This window comes from Pipra filicauda, unplaced genomic scaffold, assembly GCF_003945595.2.
Source record: "Pipra filicauda isolate LSUMZ 115617 unplaced genomic scaffold, ASM394559v2 scaffold498_size1627759_pilon, whole genome shotgun sequence".
Taxonomy (NCBI): domain Eukaryota; kingdom Metazoa; phylum Chordata; class Aves; order Passeriformes; family Pipridae; genus Pipra; species Pipra filicauda.
Genome location: NW_024104640.1, coordinates 553,216 through 569,021, shown reverse-complemented (window position 1 = coordinate 569,021; position 15,806 = coordinate 553,216).

Below are 15,806 nucleotides of genomic sequence, written 5' to 3'. Positions count from 1 at the left end.
AGTCTGATTTAACTCCTTTCTTCTTGTACAAGGGGATGATGAGTGCATCATGAAGGTCTGATGGTAGTTGGCCTAGTTCCCAACAGCGCACCACAAACTCATGAAATTTAGCATGGAGTGCAAGGCCCCCATGTTTCCAGACTTTGGGTGGAATTCCATCACCCCCAACTGCCTTGCCGATTTTCACCTGCTGTATGGCCTTGAGGGTTTCTCCTAAAGTGGGGGCAGTATCCAATTCATATTTCACCGGTTGTTGTGTGATGTACTGAATTGCTGAGTCTTGGACTACATGGTTAGTACTGAAAAGAGTCTGAAAGTGTTCAGACCATCAATTCAGAATGGAGATTTTATCTGTCAGAAGTGTTTGACCATCTGCACTGAGTAGAGGGCTTTGGACCTGGTATGTAGGCTGTATGCGGTTTTCAGGGTTTCATAGAAACCTCTGTGATCACCCGTATCTGCACACAATTGAGTTTTTTCAGCTAGATCGATCCACCACTTGTTCTGGATGTCACGGAGTTTCTGCTGGAGCTTGCTGCATGCAAGACGAAAGGCTGCTTTTCTTACGTGACAGGATGGCAGTGCAAGGTGTGCTTGTGGGCGGTTCTCTTCTTCCTCAACAATTCCTGGATCTCTTGATTGTTTTCATCGAACCAGTCCTTGTTCTTCTTGAGGGAGAACCCTAAGGATTCTTCAGAGGACTGCAGGATGCTGCTTTTAATATGGTGCCAAACTGCTTCAGGAGAGGGATCTATAGAATCTATGGAATGGTTTTCGAGCCTAGTTTGAAGATTTGCTTGGAATCTGTCTCTCACTTTGGCTGATTGGAGATTGTTAACTTGGAGTCTTCTCCTTGGGATACTGCCCCTTTTAGGTTTGAACTTAAGATTGAAGTTAAGTTTACAGCGCACAAGCCGATGGTCTGTTTGGCATTCTGCACTAGGCATCACACGAGTATGGTGGACATCGTGGACATCTCTCCCTCACACTAAGATATAATCGATGAGGTGCCAATGCTTAGATCTGGGGTGCATCCAGGTTGTCTTCAGACTATTTTTCTGCTGAAAGATAGTATTAGTGATGGTGAGCTGTTGCTCTGCACAGAATTCTAGCAGAAGTCGACCATTATCGTTGCAGTTTCCAACACCATGCTTGCCTAATACTCCTTTCCAGGCTTCAAAGTTCTTTCCTACTCTGGCATTGAAATCACCAAGGATAATGATCTTATCATCTGCAGGAACCTTTTGGGTAAGGCAGCGCAGGTCAGTGTAAAATTTATCTTTTTTGGCAGGGTCAGCTTGGAGAGTTGGGGCATATATACTAAAGAGGACAACGTGTTGCTTGTTGTGTAGTGGAAGGTGTAGGGAGATAATGCGGTCAGAGTGACCTGTCGGCAGATTTTCGAGTTTAGGAACAATAGTGGTTTTGATCATGAAGCCGACTCCTGAGACATGCCTTTCGGTTCTGGGCTTACCTGACCAAAAGAGTGTGTAACTGGCACCATGTTCTCTGAGGCTGCCTTCCTCGTGAAGACGAACTTCACTGAGAGCAGCAATGTCGATGTTGAGACAAGGCAGTTCATGGGCAGTTAGGGCAGAGCAACGCTCAGGACGTCCGCTATCCGCAGAATCGAGCATGGTTCTGATGTTCCAGCATGCGAGAGTCAGTTTGGTTACACCTTTGGAGGCAGGTGTGTGCTTGGTCATTCAGGGTGCTGCCCAAAGAGACTGTCATCTCCGGTCAGTCTCTAACGACCAATGCCCTGCATATTATATCTATTATATATATTATTACTTATATTTCCAAAACATGGACTGATGTTGCTCTGGAAAGGAAGGGCCAAAAGAATGAGGTGCAGCTCTAAGAAAAGACAAGGCTCATGTCATTCCATCAAGGGCAAACACATTGAATTTGCAGTGCTCTTTGCAAAGCTGTTTACTAAAAGGCAACATTTCTTGACTGAATGTCAGTCAAAAATTGCTAAATGTAAATCCAATTGACTTTTTTTTTTTTTAATTTGCTTTAGGATGTGAAGTCAGTACTTTAATCATAAGTTACCAGTTTTTCCCCAGAGAAATATTTTGGGCCATAGTATATTCATGCAGAACCACTTCTGAAATTTGAATGGATGTCCTTGACTAATCATTGCTAATTTTCATTAATACTGATAACTATATATGGCATTTTGTGTTGATGATACCACTCCACAGAGAGATACCCCATGTGTTGTATTCAAGCCTTTTCTTTCCTGAATATTCACCTAACATGAAATTCAATGTTATTTAACTGTTGCAGAAAAATTCTTCAGTGTGTTCTGTACATCTATATTGCCATAGCTTTAAGGCACTGTAGCTGTGAAGCACAGGTTTGTAGCCACTGCATAAAACATTTGTGCAAAACATGTACCTGGCAGCATAGAGAACCAGAGCAGTCACTCATGAGCCAGGACAATGAGTAAGAAGCTGCTTAAGTTGCATTAGCCACTGAACCATTTATTGGTGCTCCCAGTGCTGTGTTATAATCTGCAGGGTGAGGGAGCACTGCGTTGTGCTGCTGAGTTGCTCAGGCTATTTGTGAATGTGCTGGATCTTGTCTTGTGCCTGAAACTGTTACAGGAGCCTTAAATTTTGCATTAGGTAATTAACCTGCATCTCAGCTGGTACGTACAGAAAATGTGCTGTATATACCACTCATCCATGTAGTCTCACTGTGACAGACCATGGTATATTGGATGTTGTAAATGTTTCAGAAAACAAATCTCAGGAGATGAGATGGGAGAGTGAAGGTGTTATTAGATTTGCTACAGGAGCTGAAATGCAGAGAGAATGGTTTCCCAGGAACAGATGTTAAGGAAACTTCCCTGTCAGACCTTCCAGGAGCCACTCTGGCAATCACACTCGCACCACCTTAGCTGGGATGGAGGCTCCTTTGCAGCTACACATCCCACACACACACAGTCAGAGAGGATTTCCTTACCAGCTTGACTCCAGATTTCCCATAGCAGTCCAGATCCTTCAAATAGTTTAATCTTGATGCAATAACTAAAGAACAAAATAAGAGGTTGAGCTGGTGCCTCTAAGGTTGCTCTGAACAAAGGGAACCCTAGGATTTTATTCCCTCACAGTCTAATCACACAAAAGTGTGAGAGTCCTCAGCTCCTGCTGCATCTCTGAGTGTCAGGTCCCCTGGCTACACCACAGGACCCCTGGCCCCTTGTTATGCAAAGGATTGGGAGCTCATGGCCTCTTGCCTGGGTCTCCCACCCAGAGCTCAACCTGCAGCTCACACTGGAGCAGCACACCGAGCTACCCACACTAAATGGATTCCTCGATACAGGTCTGCATATTGAGCTTGGACCTCATGTCTGACTTCTTTTGCTTCAGAGATCACTTCTAACAGATCACAGTTGCACAAGCAAATCATATAGGGAAAGTCTCCTGATTGAAAAAATAGGAAAGATACTGTAAGCTTATGAAGATGTGGGAAATAAATAAGGTGGTTTTATTACAAGCAGAGATTTCCATGGTTACCTCGTGTTGAGATACTTGGAGGTCATTTTGTTTGAAGGACTGGGGAGCCAATTTGTCGTTGAGGACTCGTGGAGTGCTTGTGGTTCTGCTTGAAGTTGCTTATTGCTGCTGCCTGCCTGCTGCTACACACAGTTCTGCTTGGGGTTGCCTATTGCTGCTCATTGTTGCCTACTGCTGCTTATAGTTCTGCCTGCTTACTGTTACTGTTCTATTTGCTTACTGTTACACTGCGAAGGCGAGCCGGGAAGAATGTAAGGTGGTGAGAGCAGCCTGGGTTCACTGCCAGGGAACCATGCAGCCGGGGGCAGGGAAACAACCTGACAGGTGGATGAGGACAACCAATGGACTGCACCAGAAAGCAAAGATCACCTTTTAAGGAAGAAAAGAGCGAGGGCTGGCATGGGAGGAGCGAGGGAGTGGCTGTGCTAATCGAAGGGTCTTAAAAGGGCTCATCCCTCCCATCCAGGTGTGCTCGAACCAGGTGACGAGTTTGGTGCACCCAGCATGCTGTTAATAAAGTTCTTTGTTTCACTTTTGATATAGTTTGAAGCTGGCTCCCTGCCAAGTCTCCAAACCTTACCACAAGAAGCACCCCCCCCCCCCCCCAAAACCTCAGGGAGAAGGGGAAAAAACCAACCAACCAAGAAAAACCAAAACAAGAGAGAGACAGCTAAAGCAATATATATAAATATATTTACACTTATATTACAGTTATATACAATTGAAATATATATACAATTTCACAAGGAAAAGGGAAAGGGAAGGAGGAAGGGAAAAAAAGGAACAAAACCAAAATAAAATATATATATCCAAATCAAGAGCCCAAGATCTAGCAACTAAAAGAATTAGCAAAGAATATCTTACTACTCTCCTTGGGACAACGGAGAGTCACGCTGGAGCAACTGCCGGCAACCTCTATCTCCCAAGGTTGACAAGGCCTAACCAGGCCTCACTCCCCAACACGGCAGACTCAACAGCAGGGAAACCTGCACCTCCAAAGCTGACGGAAGGAAAGAGAGCAAAGGCCTCTCCTCCTTTCTTCTTATACCCTGGTTTACGTAAAAATTGTAGGGAATACTGGGTAAATCTGAGCACTTCCTTGGTAACAAACTGTTCACCAAGGAAGGCCTAGACTAAACTACCACAACTTTATTTGGCCATCTTCTAAATTTTAATTAGAGATATTTCTCACAAAGAGATACTATGTGTTTTTCAATTGCAACTGTTTAAAGAGGTTGCAGAATAAAGATAAGTTGAATAAATTATTTGTCACAAGAAGTAAAAATTCCTAAAATTATGTATGAGAAGTCATTTCAAGAAAGAAATCAAATACTGCATTTTCAAAATTGCAAAATTTTGTGTCTTTCAAAAAACTTCTTATATGTGTGTGGTCAGAAAATTGGTGGAACCAACACCTGATTAATAGTTAGATGTTGCCAAATCTGTGATTTCAATGAGAGAGGCTATTATAGAGAATCAGCCTCCTGGAGCATCTGCCATTTGTAGGCAGAAAAACTGTTCTGCGCTTGACCTTGATAAATCTCCAATTGTTGCAAGTGGAGATGCTGGAAGTTTATAAGGAACTTCTTGTTTTGGAAGTGCAAGACAGTCATCATTCTTCAAGTTCAAAAGATGACAGAGAGGAGATGTTTTATGCTGTTGTGGCTGAAGTAGTACGAAAAGCATTCTGGTGACCTTTGAGTGCAACTCCATGTGAAACAAACACATGAAGCTACAAGCACTCTTGAGATTTAGGGCAGTAAAAGAACAGATCTGTTTGATGCCTAATGAAAGCAGTGGCCTTGGGCTCACTGACCAGTGGTGGCTAGCTGTATTGTCAGCTGCCAGCAGCGCATTGTTCATAGGACAGCAGCTGTGGTAGCTGCCTTCAGGACCTAGTCTGGAAACACCCCGGGAAGCTGGGTGTCCCCCAGCCACGTCTTATGTAGTGCCAGATCCAAGGAAGGATTATAATGCACTAAAAGTAGCATACTCATTTGCAACCATAATGTGATACCTTGTCTCCTGTTCAGCCCAGAGGCATATAAGCTCCAGGGCTGCGTACTGTCAGATTTCCAAGTCCCCTGGAGCACCTAGCCCTGCATTTCTGCATTCCCCCAAAAGCTCTGGTTTTCATAGGATGAAGCAGCTTAGTCTAAATGTAATCTGATAGGAGGAATTCAGTCCTGTGTTGAGCTTTTTGACGTTGTAAGTATTGTAATCAAATGCTCTTCATGGTTCAGCTAGCCGCTTCAGCTAGAAACGGCTGCCAAAAACCCATGAATATGTAACACATCCGTTACCAGATGACAGATTTCTAAGGAGAGGAAGGAAGGGAGAAAAATATATATCCGTGATACAAATTGCAACAATAAAATGGTATTGTAGCTACACTGCAAACAAATAGTTTTGGAAAGTGTTTGAAAGCAGAATTTTGTTTTGGATGTACAGGAAGATGTTGATAGTCTTAGTTTACACACCTCTTGTTATTTGGCCAGTACTTATTTTACTGCAAATGTGAGGAACTGCATTGTCACAGATAAAATTAAGTCATGGTCAGATATTTGAAGTGGAACAATTTTATATGTAACTTAATTTCATGCGCTAATGCTTTTCCTTAGAGACTGTCTTAAGTTTTCAAAACTTGTAACTGGTGAGACTTTTCATTTCATTGGTGTTATATCATGAAGGTTGTATAAAAGCGGTGTCAAAGCCATTCTGAAAGTAGGGGTCACAGATTAAATACATTAATTAGTTTTTCTTTCTGCACCTAGTGTAAGTCAAAAAGCTTTTGTAGAATAAATGGGTAGAAAATAATGCAGCCAGCCCTTATTTAAATTTTTTATATATATGGCAGTAAAATGGCAAGAATTTCTTTAATAATTTAGGATGAATACACGGCTTGCCCTTTTAACATTCATATTTTATGGTGAAAACTGAGAATCATCTACTGTGTCCTTAGTTTCTTTTTTACTAGTTATTTCCTTAACTGAAGCATTTAAATGAAAAGTGCTATTGGGCCTTCGGTCTCTCCAGAGTTGTGTTCCATGGGGGTTTTTTTGAAGAATTTTTTTTTCTTTCTTTTTATTTTTATTATTTATTTATTATTATCAGTTTTATTTCTCAGTGCCAAAGACCTTCAAAGAACAGAGGACATTAAATGTGGACAAACTGGACTTTATAGATTTAAATTTTGCTGAAGCTTGGAGATCCCTTGCTAGGACTCAGTGAACCTTTGTTATTCAGGAGCTCTGCAACCAAACCCATCTTTGTATCCTCTGTATCTAATCTCCTTCAAAGTTCATCCTTTGACTCATCCCACAAGTTGATGCAACTGTATAAGAAGTCAAGCAGAATGGACAGGATTCCCCTTTGATGAAATAACAGGGAGGTAGTGTTTTCTTGTCATTCCTCTGCATTGGATCCGAGGATTTTATGAGCACGTTGCAAGTCAGGGATCTTTCCAGTTACTTGTTTTATTGCAGGGTTAATTTTCAGCCCAATCACTAAACTCCAGGATTCACGGCCTGGCTTCTGTGATCTCTTAAAGGCAAGTGAAGGCAAGTAGTAGGTTGTGATATGGAGGGCAGACTGGTTTTTTGTGGTCTAGGTTGGCCCAAGGGTACCCTTGTACCATAACTTTGAGAGACTAGTCAAGTGTCAGTTCTTTTGGTTTCTGATAAATACATGCTTCATATATTTCTTAATAAAAAGAGTACAGGAAAATCTCGGTTCATCAGTACTAAGGACATTTACACTTTAATATTCCTCAATATTGTCTGTTTTCTCATGAGTAACACTGTTCACTGCAGTGGGCATGTATAGTTGTCTGTATCTTGTATTTTTATCTTGATTTTTTCCTCTTTGATTCCATTTTTTGATTTCATAAGGTCACTTTGGTACAATAGAAGCTATTTAAAATCTTAATATTGATTGCATGCAGAAGTTAGACTTACTATAGTTCTTGAAGTTCTTATGGTTCTTAAAGTATTCCTCAAGCACACAAAGAACCACAAATAATTGAGGTTTAGCAAATGAGTGCTATAATAGTTCTTGCTGCATTAAAGCATTTGGAAAAGAATATAAATTACTGTTGTGTTCAACCCAGTGTGGCTATGGCCTAAGGTCAAAAGATACTGAAAAAGCCTTTTTTTTTATTAGTTAGATGCATTAACTTCTATGGGAAATACAGGAAATTATATTCTGTGGAGCAAAAGAAACATGGAGAAAAAGCATGTGTGGAAAATGGCTGGAACCAGATTATTTTTTTTTCTTATTTTTTAGGGTTTTCTGTACAACTCCATAACATCAGATTATAGTCTTAATGACACCTCCATAACATCAGATTATAGTCTTAATGACACCTGTCAAGCTTTTTTATGTTGGTGTCTCTTCTGCTGCCTTTCCAGATGCAAGCAGGATCAAAGAGGGTACAAAGGATGTGCAGAGGCCAAAGAAACTAAGCCGGATAAGTAAATGGGCATGTTTCTGAGATATTCCAAGTGATAAGAATTCTGAGATAACTGTGTCTTACAAAGGTGTTTCCAAAACTCAATCACAGTTAAAGGCAGCCTAGGACAAAAAACATAGGGAGAAAAAACTATATGTGAAAACAGAGTGGCTTGAACTACTGATCTTCTGCTCCTGCATTTTGAGCTACTGAAGTGAGGAAAGGGAAATGACTACAAGGTAAAATGAAATTTTAAAGCCATCTCTGATAGATTAAGTATTCTTTTAAAACCATATTGGATGACTTCAAGCAGGAATAGTTTAGAGGACATTAGTGACAGTAACAAATTCTAGTATATATGTGGGGTACTAACCGGCTGATTCTTTGGAAGTAAAACACTACAGGCTGTGGAACAGGAAGGATGGGTGAGTAAGAGTCCCAGTTCAGCAGTTATGTCCCATCCTCTTCCCCCACATTTCTTAGATTTCTCACACCTCTTATTTTCCTTCCTCTAGAGTTTTCAGGAGCCCTTTCTCTCTCCTTGCTCTCTTCCCTTCTCAAGTTAGTCTCTCTCTTCTTCCATCATTAGCCTTCCAAAGCTGTTGGAGAGGGTCTTGCTTCTAGGTATGTTTTTCTTCTCCGGTCTAGCTTTTTGCACATAAATGGGTGCATGGTCCCACGGACATCAAAACGCACGAAAGGATTGCAGGCAGGCAGTATTTAAGAGAAAGAAGTATAGAGGGTGAAAGACTGGATAGATGGAGGAGAAAAGGGAAATGGCAAACTCTCAAGAGTATTTAAATTTAAGCTTAGAAGAACGTGTTTTATGCGTGGAGAGGAGAAGGAATAGATGTCCTTTCTACACCATGGATTTGAGTCACAGGAAATGGAGTGTTAAGTTGCTCCCATGCTGCTGGGGATAGCCTATATCATTGCTCCCCACAGGCAGTTCTAGTTCAATGCCACTTTCTGCGATGGCAAGGAAAGGAGAATGGACCTGGACAACAGACACCTGGAAACATTAATGCCAGTTTGCTGTTGTTGCAGACCTAATATTTTGTGGGACCTTTTTGGTTTACTAACCCTCACCAGCAGTCTAAAGCATTCCTCTCTGCCTCACTTCTCCTTTCTGATATGGTAGTGTTCAACAGTTTGGGAATTTGCATTTTTGAGTATAACATTTGTCCATTTGATCGAATCTTCCTCACACACAGCACTCAGTTGACCCTTTAAATGCTTTTGACTTCTCATACTGTCAGAAGATGTCAAAGAGGTAACAGTCTCCTGATTCCCTCTCAGATCTGCTGCTGCAGTTCCTAGGTGTGTTTTGGCTCTTAGTAAAGAGTTGTCAATGAATAAAAGTAGCTCTGAGGGTTTTTTTCCATGTCAGTTTTCAGTTGAGAAGTTCAAGTCTGATAGAATACATACCATACCTCTTTTATGCTCTACATTATGATCAAAATTTAATATGGGAGATGTAGATAATGTAGCTGTCACCTACGTATGTTGCTCTAGGGCCAGTGAACAATCAGCTTCTAATTGCAGCTTGTTTTGTTATTTAGCACAATTGTTTCTGCTGTTTCCAATAAAGCAAGTGTGCTGAAAGCAAATTATATCCTCATTAGGACTAATTAATAGTTGCCTTTTCAAAGAACTTCATGTGAGGCTTTACATAGAGCAATAAACTGAAATATTTTTCAGCTGCAATTTAATGTCAAACTTTTTCAAAGAGAGGCAGATGCCATATAGAAATAGCTCTGCAGACCCTAGCACTTTCTTTGTGTTTTATGCTCTTCCAAATGGTCATTGTTACTTTCATTTCTTATTCAGACTAACAAAACTCATGAAATCTGGCAGGCTGGATCCTGCTGCCCTGAAAATCAGGGGAAGTAGCTGAAAACCATCGTATTTCTTAATACTAATTCTCATAAACAATTTCTTGAGAAAATTTTGTTCAAGCGTTGCTTTGGCCTTTGGTGATAAGACTTATGATAACATTTATCATCTGTACAGCTTGCTGAAATGTTATCTTGTGGAAAGCCATCAAAATAACTTTTAGTTTACAGAGAGCAGAGACAGTGAGAGATCAATTAGCTTTGGTTTGCTCTGTTCTTGCAGGTCACACAAAACTTCTGGCTTTTCACTATTACTTTCTTTAAAGTTTTGTTAAAGCCCACAAAACAAAAGTAGATTGTGACCTATATATGATACTGGCAGCTCCCATCTTCTAACAGCCAGGGCACAGTAGCTGCAGGAGGCCCCTGTGAGTGAGACTGGAAGGAACACACCTGTCAAGTGATGCTGCATGTTTGCAGTTCAGGCAGTTTGGCAGCAACAAGTCTTCCTGAGGAACACTTTGTAGTTGCCACACCTCCCCCAGCCCTGGGTCGTTTGTTGTGCTTTGTCTAATCTCCTCATCATTCCTTGGGCCACCACCAAGGATGCAGATAGATCCCTCAGTCAGTTCTATTGGCTGCTGCTCTGAGAGCACTGGGAGATGTTACCCTGTGCATAAAGTTGTTCTTTCCTGTTTGTAAAATGAAATACCATTTTGTCTTCATTTAGAATTGTTTTTCTTAATCCAAAGGTTTATCTAATTTCAGATCAAATTACGTCTACCCACCTCTATTAGAAAGTGTATTCATTGCATAGGACTGAGGGCTCTTTTTTGTTTGTTTACATTTAGACTAATATATTTGTTTATCAGTTCTTGTTAAGCATCAGCTGTAAACCCAACACTCAAAGTCATGGGATGCTTCCAGGATAAATTGAACTTGTCCTGGTGGTTAGTTTAAATAATACGTCTGAATAAAACAGAAATAGCAACAATGAGAAATTTTATTTGCTGTGTCCTTTTGCTTGTCACCAAGTAACACATTCATCTGCATGCAGATTCTTGGAAAACCTTAGCAGTGCAGGAGTAAGGTATCATCCACTGCTTTGCTCTTCCTGTTGTTTCTTGCAGTGGGTGGTGTAAAAGGCCATTTTCCAATGCGTGACAACAGCTTGGCAATGTGGGCAGAAGGAATACCAGGTGAGCAGTCCTGTTCCTTAAACACTGGAAACTAGCTGTGTTCAGTTTTCTGAACTGCCGGAATTGGGTTTAAGTGTGGATTTCAGAGTGCTGTCTGGCATGGGGTGTCCATGTTCCATCTGCATCCAGCAGGGACTGCCTGCTGAGGAAAAGTAAAGCAAGTCGGGCATGGTTTACTTGTAATGCTGATATAATCGGTATATAGATGAGTCAAGGATATCACCCACATCTTAAAAATACATGCAAAATTTTGTGAACCCTTGGGAAGATGAGCAAAACCTGAAGACACTTCTGCATGGATTCCCTGCAGAAGGATTTTTTTATGGATAAAATACCCCGTGGCTTTGTCCATGTGGGCAGTCATCTCTCAGAACATGCAGCTTTACTGAGAGCAAAACAGGAACAGATTGTGGTCTTGTGGCTTCTATTGCCTTTTAATTCCTGAAGCAAGTGCGTACTTGATTTTGAAGAGGATAGTTTGCAGCTTAAGAGGAAGCATGGTTTGTAATGACTAATGGCTCTCAAAGGAAAAAGTACAAGGGAAATGGCAGTTTAAGGGCAGGGGGGGAAGGAAGAAAAAGGCAAGTTTTTCCTTCTTAATCTGATATCTTTTCTAACTGAAGTGTCTCTCCCAAGCATTGCTGAAGGGTGCTTAGGCCAAATTTCCAACCTCCTTGTGTCTTATTTACTGTTTCTCACAAACACATGAATCACCCTGAATGAGAGAAAAGGATCAAGCTTGTGAGCTCTTATGGAGAAATAGGATTTAAGCAAACAAAATTTATTTCTGTGATTGTTCCTCACTGTGCTAATTCTGGGATGTGCTTATGGTTTTGGTCCCAATTCCACTGTGATTTTGGAGATGCCATGATTAGGGTTGTGGAAAGGCTTTTTCAGTTTCACAGCTGTACCCAGGGTTGTCAAGTGGGAAATAATTTTTAGACTGGAGTAAACATGTAATTTTTGTATTTTATCTGCCAAATATAATGCTGGAAAAAATTTTCTTCTTTAAAAAGGAAGTCTCCCTTTGGTTTAGTATAAAGGATTTTACTGTAGACTTTTATAGAACAAATGACAGAAATAAAGTGAACCATTTGGAAAGGGAGAATACCAAATATTGCAGGGGTTTGACAGCATACATTTAGGGAGTGGAAGGATCCAAGTGCAATGAGAGATATTTCTGAGTGCCTGAACCCTCCTCTTGTACCTTTTAGAAAAGCCATGAGCCAAAGTTTGTGACAGGGAGATGGGAGGCCATGTTCTCTGTATGTCCTTAGTTGCTGAATATGCTTTTGTATGAAGACGTCAGTCTTTGTTGGAACAGGGGCTGGGATCCAAGAATCTCTTTTCCCAGGCTGGTGCTGTGAATTGCAGGTATTGGTGCATAATAGAGCAAAACAGAGTCAGGGCGAGGTACCTCCAGCTTCTTGATGTGTCTCTTCAGGTTGTTCCTAATGCTCAATAGGCTGTTTCAGCTGGAACTTTGTACTGAATTTGACTGAAATGTAGGTGATTTTGGAAAATCCAAGTTATATTTTGTGGTAAAGCTATTAGTTCCAGGAAAAAGTTTCTTGGGTGTGACATAGCCGACCAAGTTATTACTGCTATGCGAAATAAAAATACTTTTTTTTATATAAATAGGCGTATCATGAAGTTGTAAGATATCCAAGTTCCAAGACCTGAACTTGAGTATCAGGGTCTCTTTCGACGGGATAAGGGAAATGAGAAAATTCTTAAAAATTAAATTTTTTAGGGCCATTTTGTACACGAGGTTCTTCTTCTCTTTGGGCTAAGAACAAAGGAAGATCCATCACCTTTGACAAGGGATGACTTGCAGACAATTGGGATAAAGGGAAAGCCTCTTTTCAGAAAAAAGAAACATTTTTGGGTAAAAATGAATACATTAAAACTTATCTGAAAAGGGTGGGATTTTGTGAAACTATAAAATGTATGGAATTTAAACTGAACGTGTCTTTTTCCCTCGGTGTGAGAAAGACCCAACGCGTTGAATAAATTCTTCCTTGTTTCTTTGTTCCCTTAGTTTATTGCTGTCTTTCTAAATCTAAAGAGAGGGATATTTCCCACACTGCTACAATTACATAAAATAAGAAGTGGCACTTCAACTCTAGTATCTTTGTTGGGAAACAAATTTCCTGACATCTGCAACTGCAACATGAATGCAAGAGTCCTTAAACCAGCAAATCTGGAACCTGTATGTTCCTAAAGTAAATATCACCACTTTTATAATGTGGAGAAATAAGTGATGTCTATTTTCAGACTATGGTGAGCAAAAGTACTAGACAACTCGCTGTTAGCATATTTTGACTAGTAAATATTTAAAGACTAATTCCCCCTGCAGGCAGAAGCTGTACAGAACAGTTGTTCACTCTGCTGTTTGATTTCTTTACACTCTGTATAGAAATTTGCTTCAGTTTGGACTTTTATTTTTCCCCCTTGTTTTAAACACCCTGTCAGGAAAACATGAATAATAGTGATGTAAACAAAAAACTCATGAAACAGCTTGTGTCTGGATTGTGGCCTTTTTTGAAGTGTGGTATTTAAATGCTGCCAAACTTGGGCAGAAAATCAAGCCACTGGAGAAGCAGTAGCAGTGGAAGAAGTGACCCGTGAAGTGGTGCACAACCTGCACAATAAGGCTGCTGAGGGGGTTTGCTTCGCTGTAGCACAGTGCTACAGCTTTTCGGTGCCATCTACAGTTTTTACCAAGAAGAGTTTCAACCTTAGTGCTCCTTAGGGTCTGGGTCACTGTTGCCTCTCTCCAGCTTATGTCCTGAGTGTCTACACCTGGGAACCCAGTGACAGCTCAAGGTGTTTGACCTCCTTCCCACAGCTGGATTCTGCAAGCACTACTGTGCTGCTGTTGAAACACCAGTATTAAACCAATAGACTTAGGTCTTCTGTTGTGAAGGCAGATGCTTTAACTGCTGATTTAATCAGTCACATTATGTACTCATTCACCTTGTGCTTTACAACATCATATTTATGGAAAGCAGAGGCCCTTTGAGCAGCAGCTAAAATAATTTTAAAACTTTATATTTACTTGTCATGACTGTGCAGCTGGAGTTTAAGCCTCCTGAACTTGGTACAGTTGGATTCCCCCATAGGCTTTATCACAGTGTGAAGCCAGGCAAGTAGTTCCTTGAGGGACAGACATCTGGTTTTATCATTTTTGCCTCTCATGTTTGAGCTAAGTGGTATCTGACTTTAAAGTTAAGATTTTCGTGTAACTGGAGTGTTCTTATCTTTCTGCTTTGTAGATTTTCTGATTCATGACAAGTACCAAGACTTGCCCTATGTGGACATATTAATGTAGCACCTCACCTTTACCTCATTGTCTGTTTTCTTGATTTTGCAAGGAGATTTTATTTGGGGGATCATTTCTGTTCTATCAAATTCAATTGAAACTGACCAGGTGAGGCAAGAGGTCTGGGATGAGTTTCTGCAATTGTATAAAGCCTTTTTCTCTAGGAAGTTATGCCAAAACACTCTAAAGCTGTGCTTTTCTTTCCAAGCTACTCTAAGTAGTGTTTACTACAGGCTTAAGTTAGAGTATTGCTTTCAGGCATTAGCAGCCACGTTACTTACGCAGTGATGGCTTTCCCATGTGCAGAGAAAGCTGAAACGTAATGATCTAAGGAGGATGGCTGTGCAGGAACTGCAGCTGCATGCTTGGCTTCCTGAGCCCCCAGCTTCTACGGGAGAGCTCTTGGGAGCTGGAGCTGCCACAGCCAGGGCTGGCTTAACCTCATTCTAGCACTCTTGCTGGAGTAGTTTGGTTAACCCATGCCAAAAGTGTGAAGGTCCCAGCAAGCCTTAAAAAGGCTGTGTGTCTCCTGTAGCAGTGTCGCCTGAACTTTTGAATACAGTGTCTGCTTTGGAAGTTGGCAGAGACCACCTTTACTGTTGGTTTGGCTGTGGGAATTCTCCCAGTTCATCCTGAGCTTCTGCCTTGATCTCCTGCAAGGATCTGCATTCGTGGCCAGCTCATGTCACCCTCTTGAGAGGAACAGTCTTTAATAGCAAGATAAATATGTAGGTTCTAATAGAAATTAGACCAGAGATCTAAACCATAGGGATTTGGGGTTTTCAAGCCTATTGTCGCTGTTCCTTAGGAATTGCACCCTGTTCTATCAAGGGCAGAATTTTCAGGTATTTGAGATAAATGTGGTTTGACCTTATCCAAAGTATTCACCCTGATTCTTATGGAAAGTACTTGCTGTTCTCCTACTGCATTTGCATCACAGGAGCTTTTAGGCCTGAAGTTTCTTTTCTGACAGCCTCTCTGGAGAGGGCATGAGCTCTCTAGAGACAGGGACATATCAAAGTCAGAGCATTATTAACAATTATGTGGAAATAATTTTCATATTCTTAAAATAGCTACACCTTAAGACTTTGAATAGATATTTTTAAGTAGATAGTGATTTTTTTTTTTAGTTTGGTTTTTGGATATTTTTCCTCTTGCAAATTATTAACTTTTGAGTGGTGTCTTTTAACACATCTGCTAAAGAAAATCACTATACTTCTGAAGAGATGATAACACAGTTGTGAGCTGTTGCCAAGTGCAGTCTGTAAGAGGAGTATTCTGTTATAATGAATGGATTTTATATTTAATACATCCTTTGGGAAGTTCTCCCCCTTTTGTGTAATTCTAAAGTTTATAATAATTTATCAGTGCAGAAAGAAAGTGGTAATTAATAATCTGCTAAAATAGTGTATTGTTTCAGCTACACTAGGGAGTTTCAATATTTGTGTGGGGACAGCATTTGGTTCT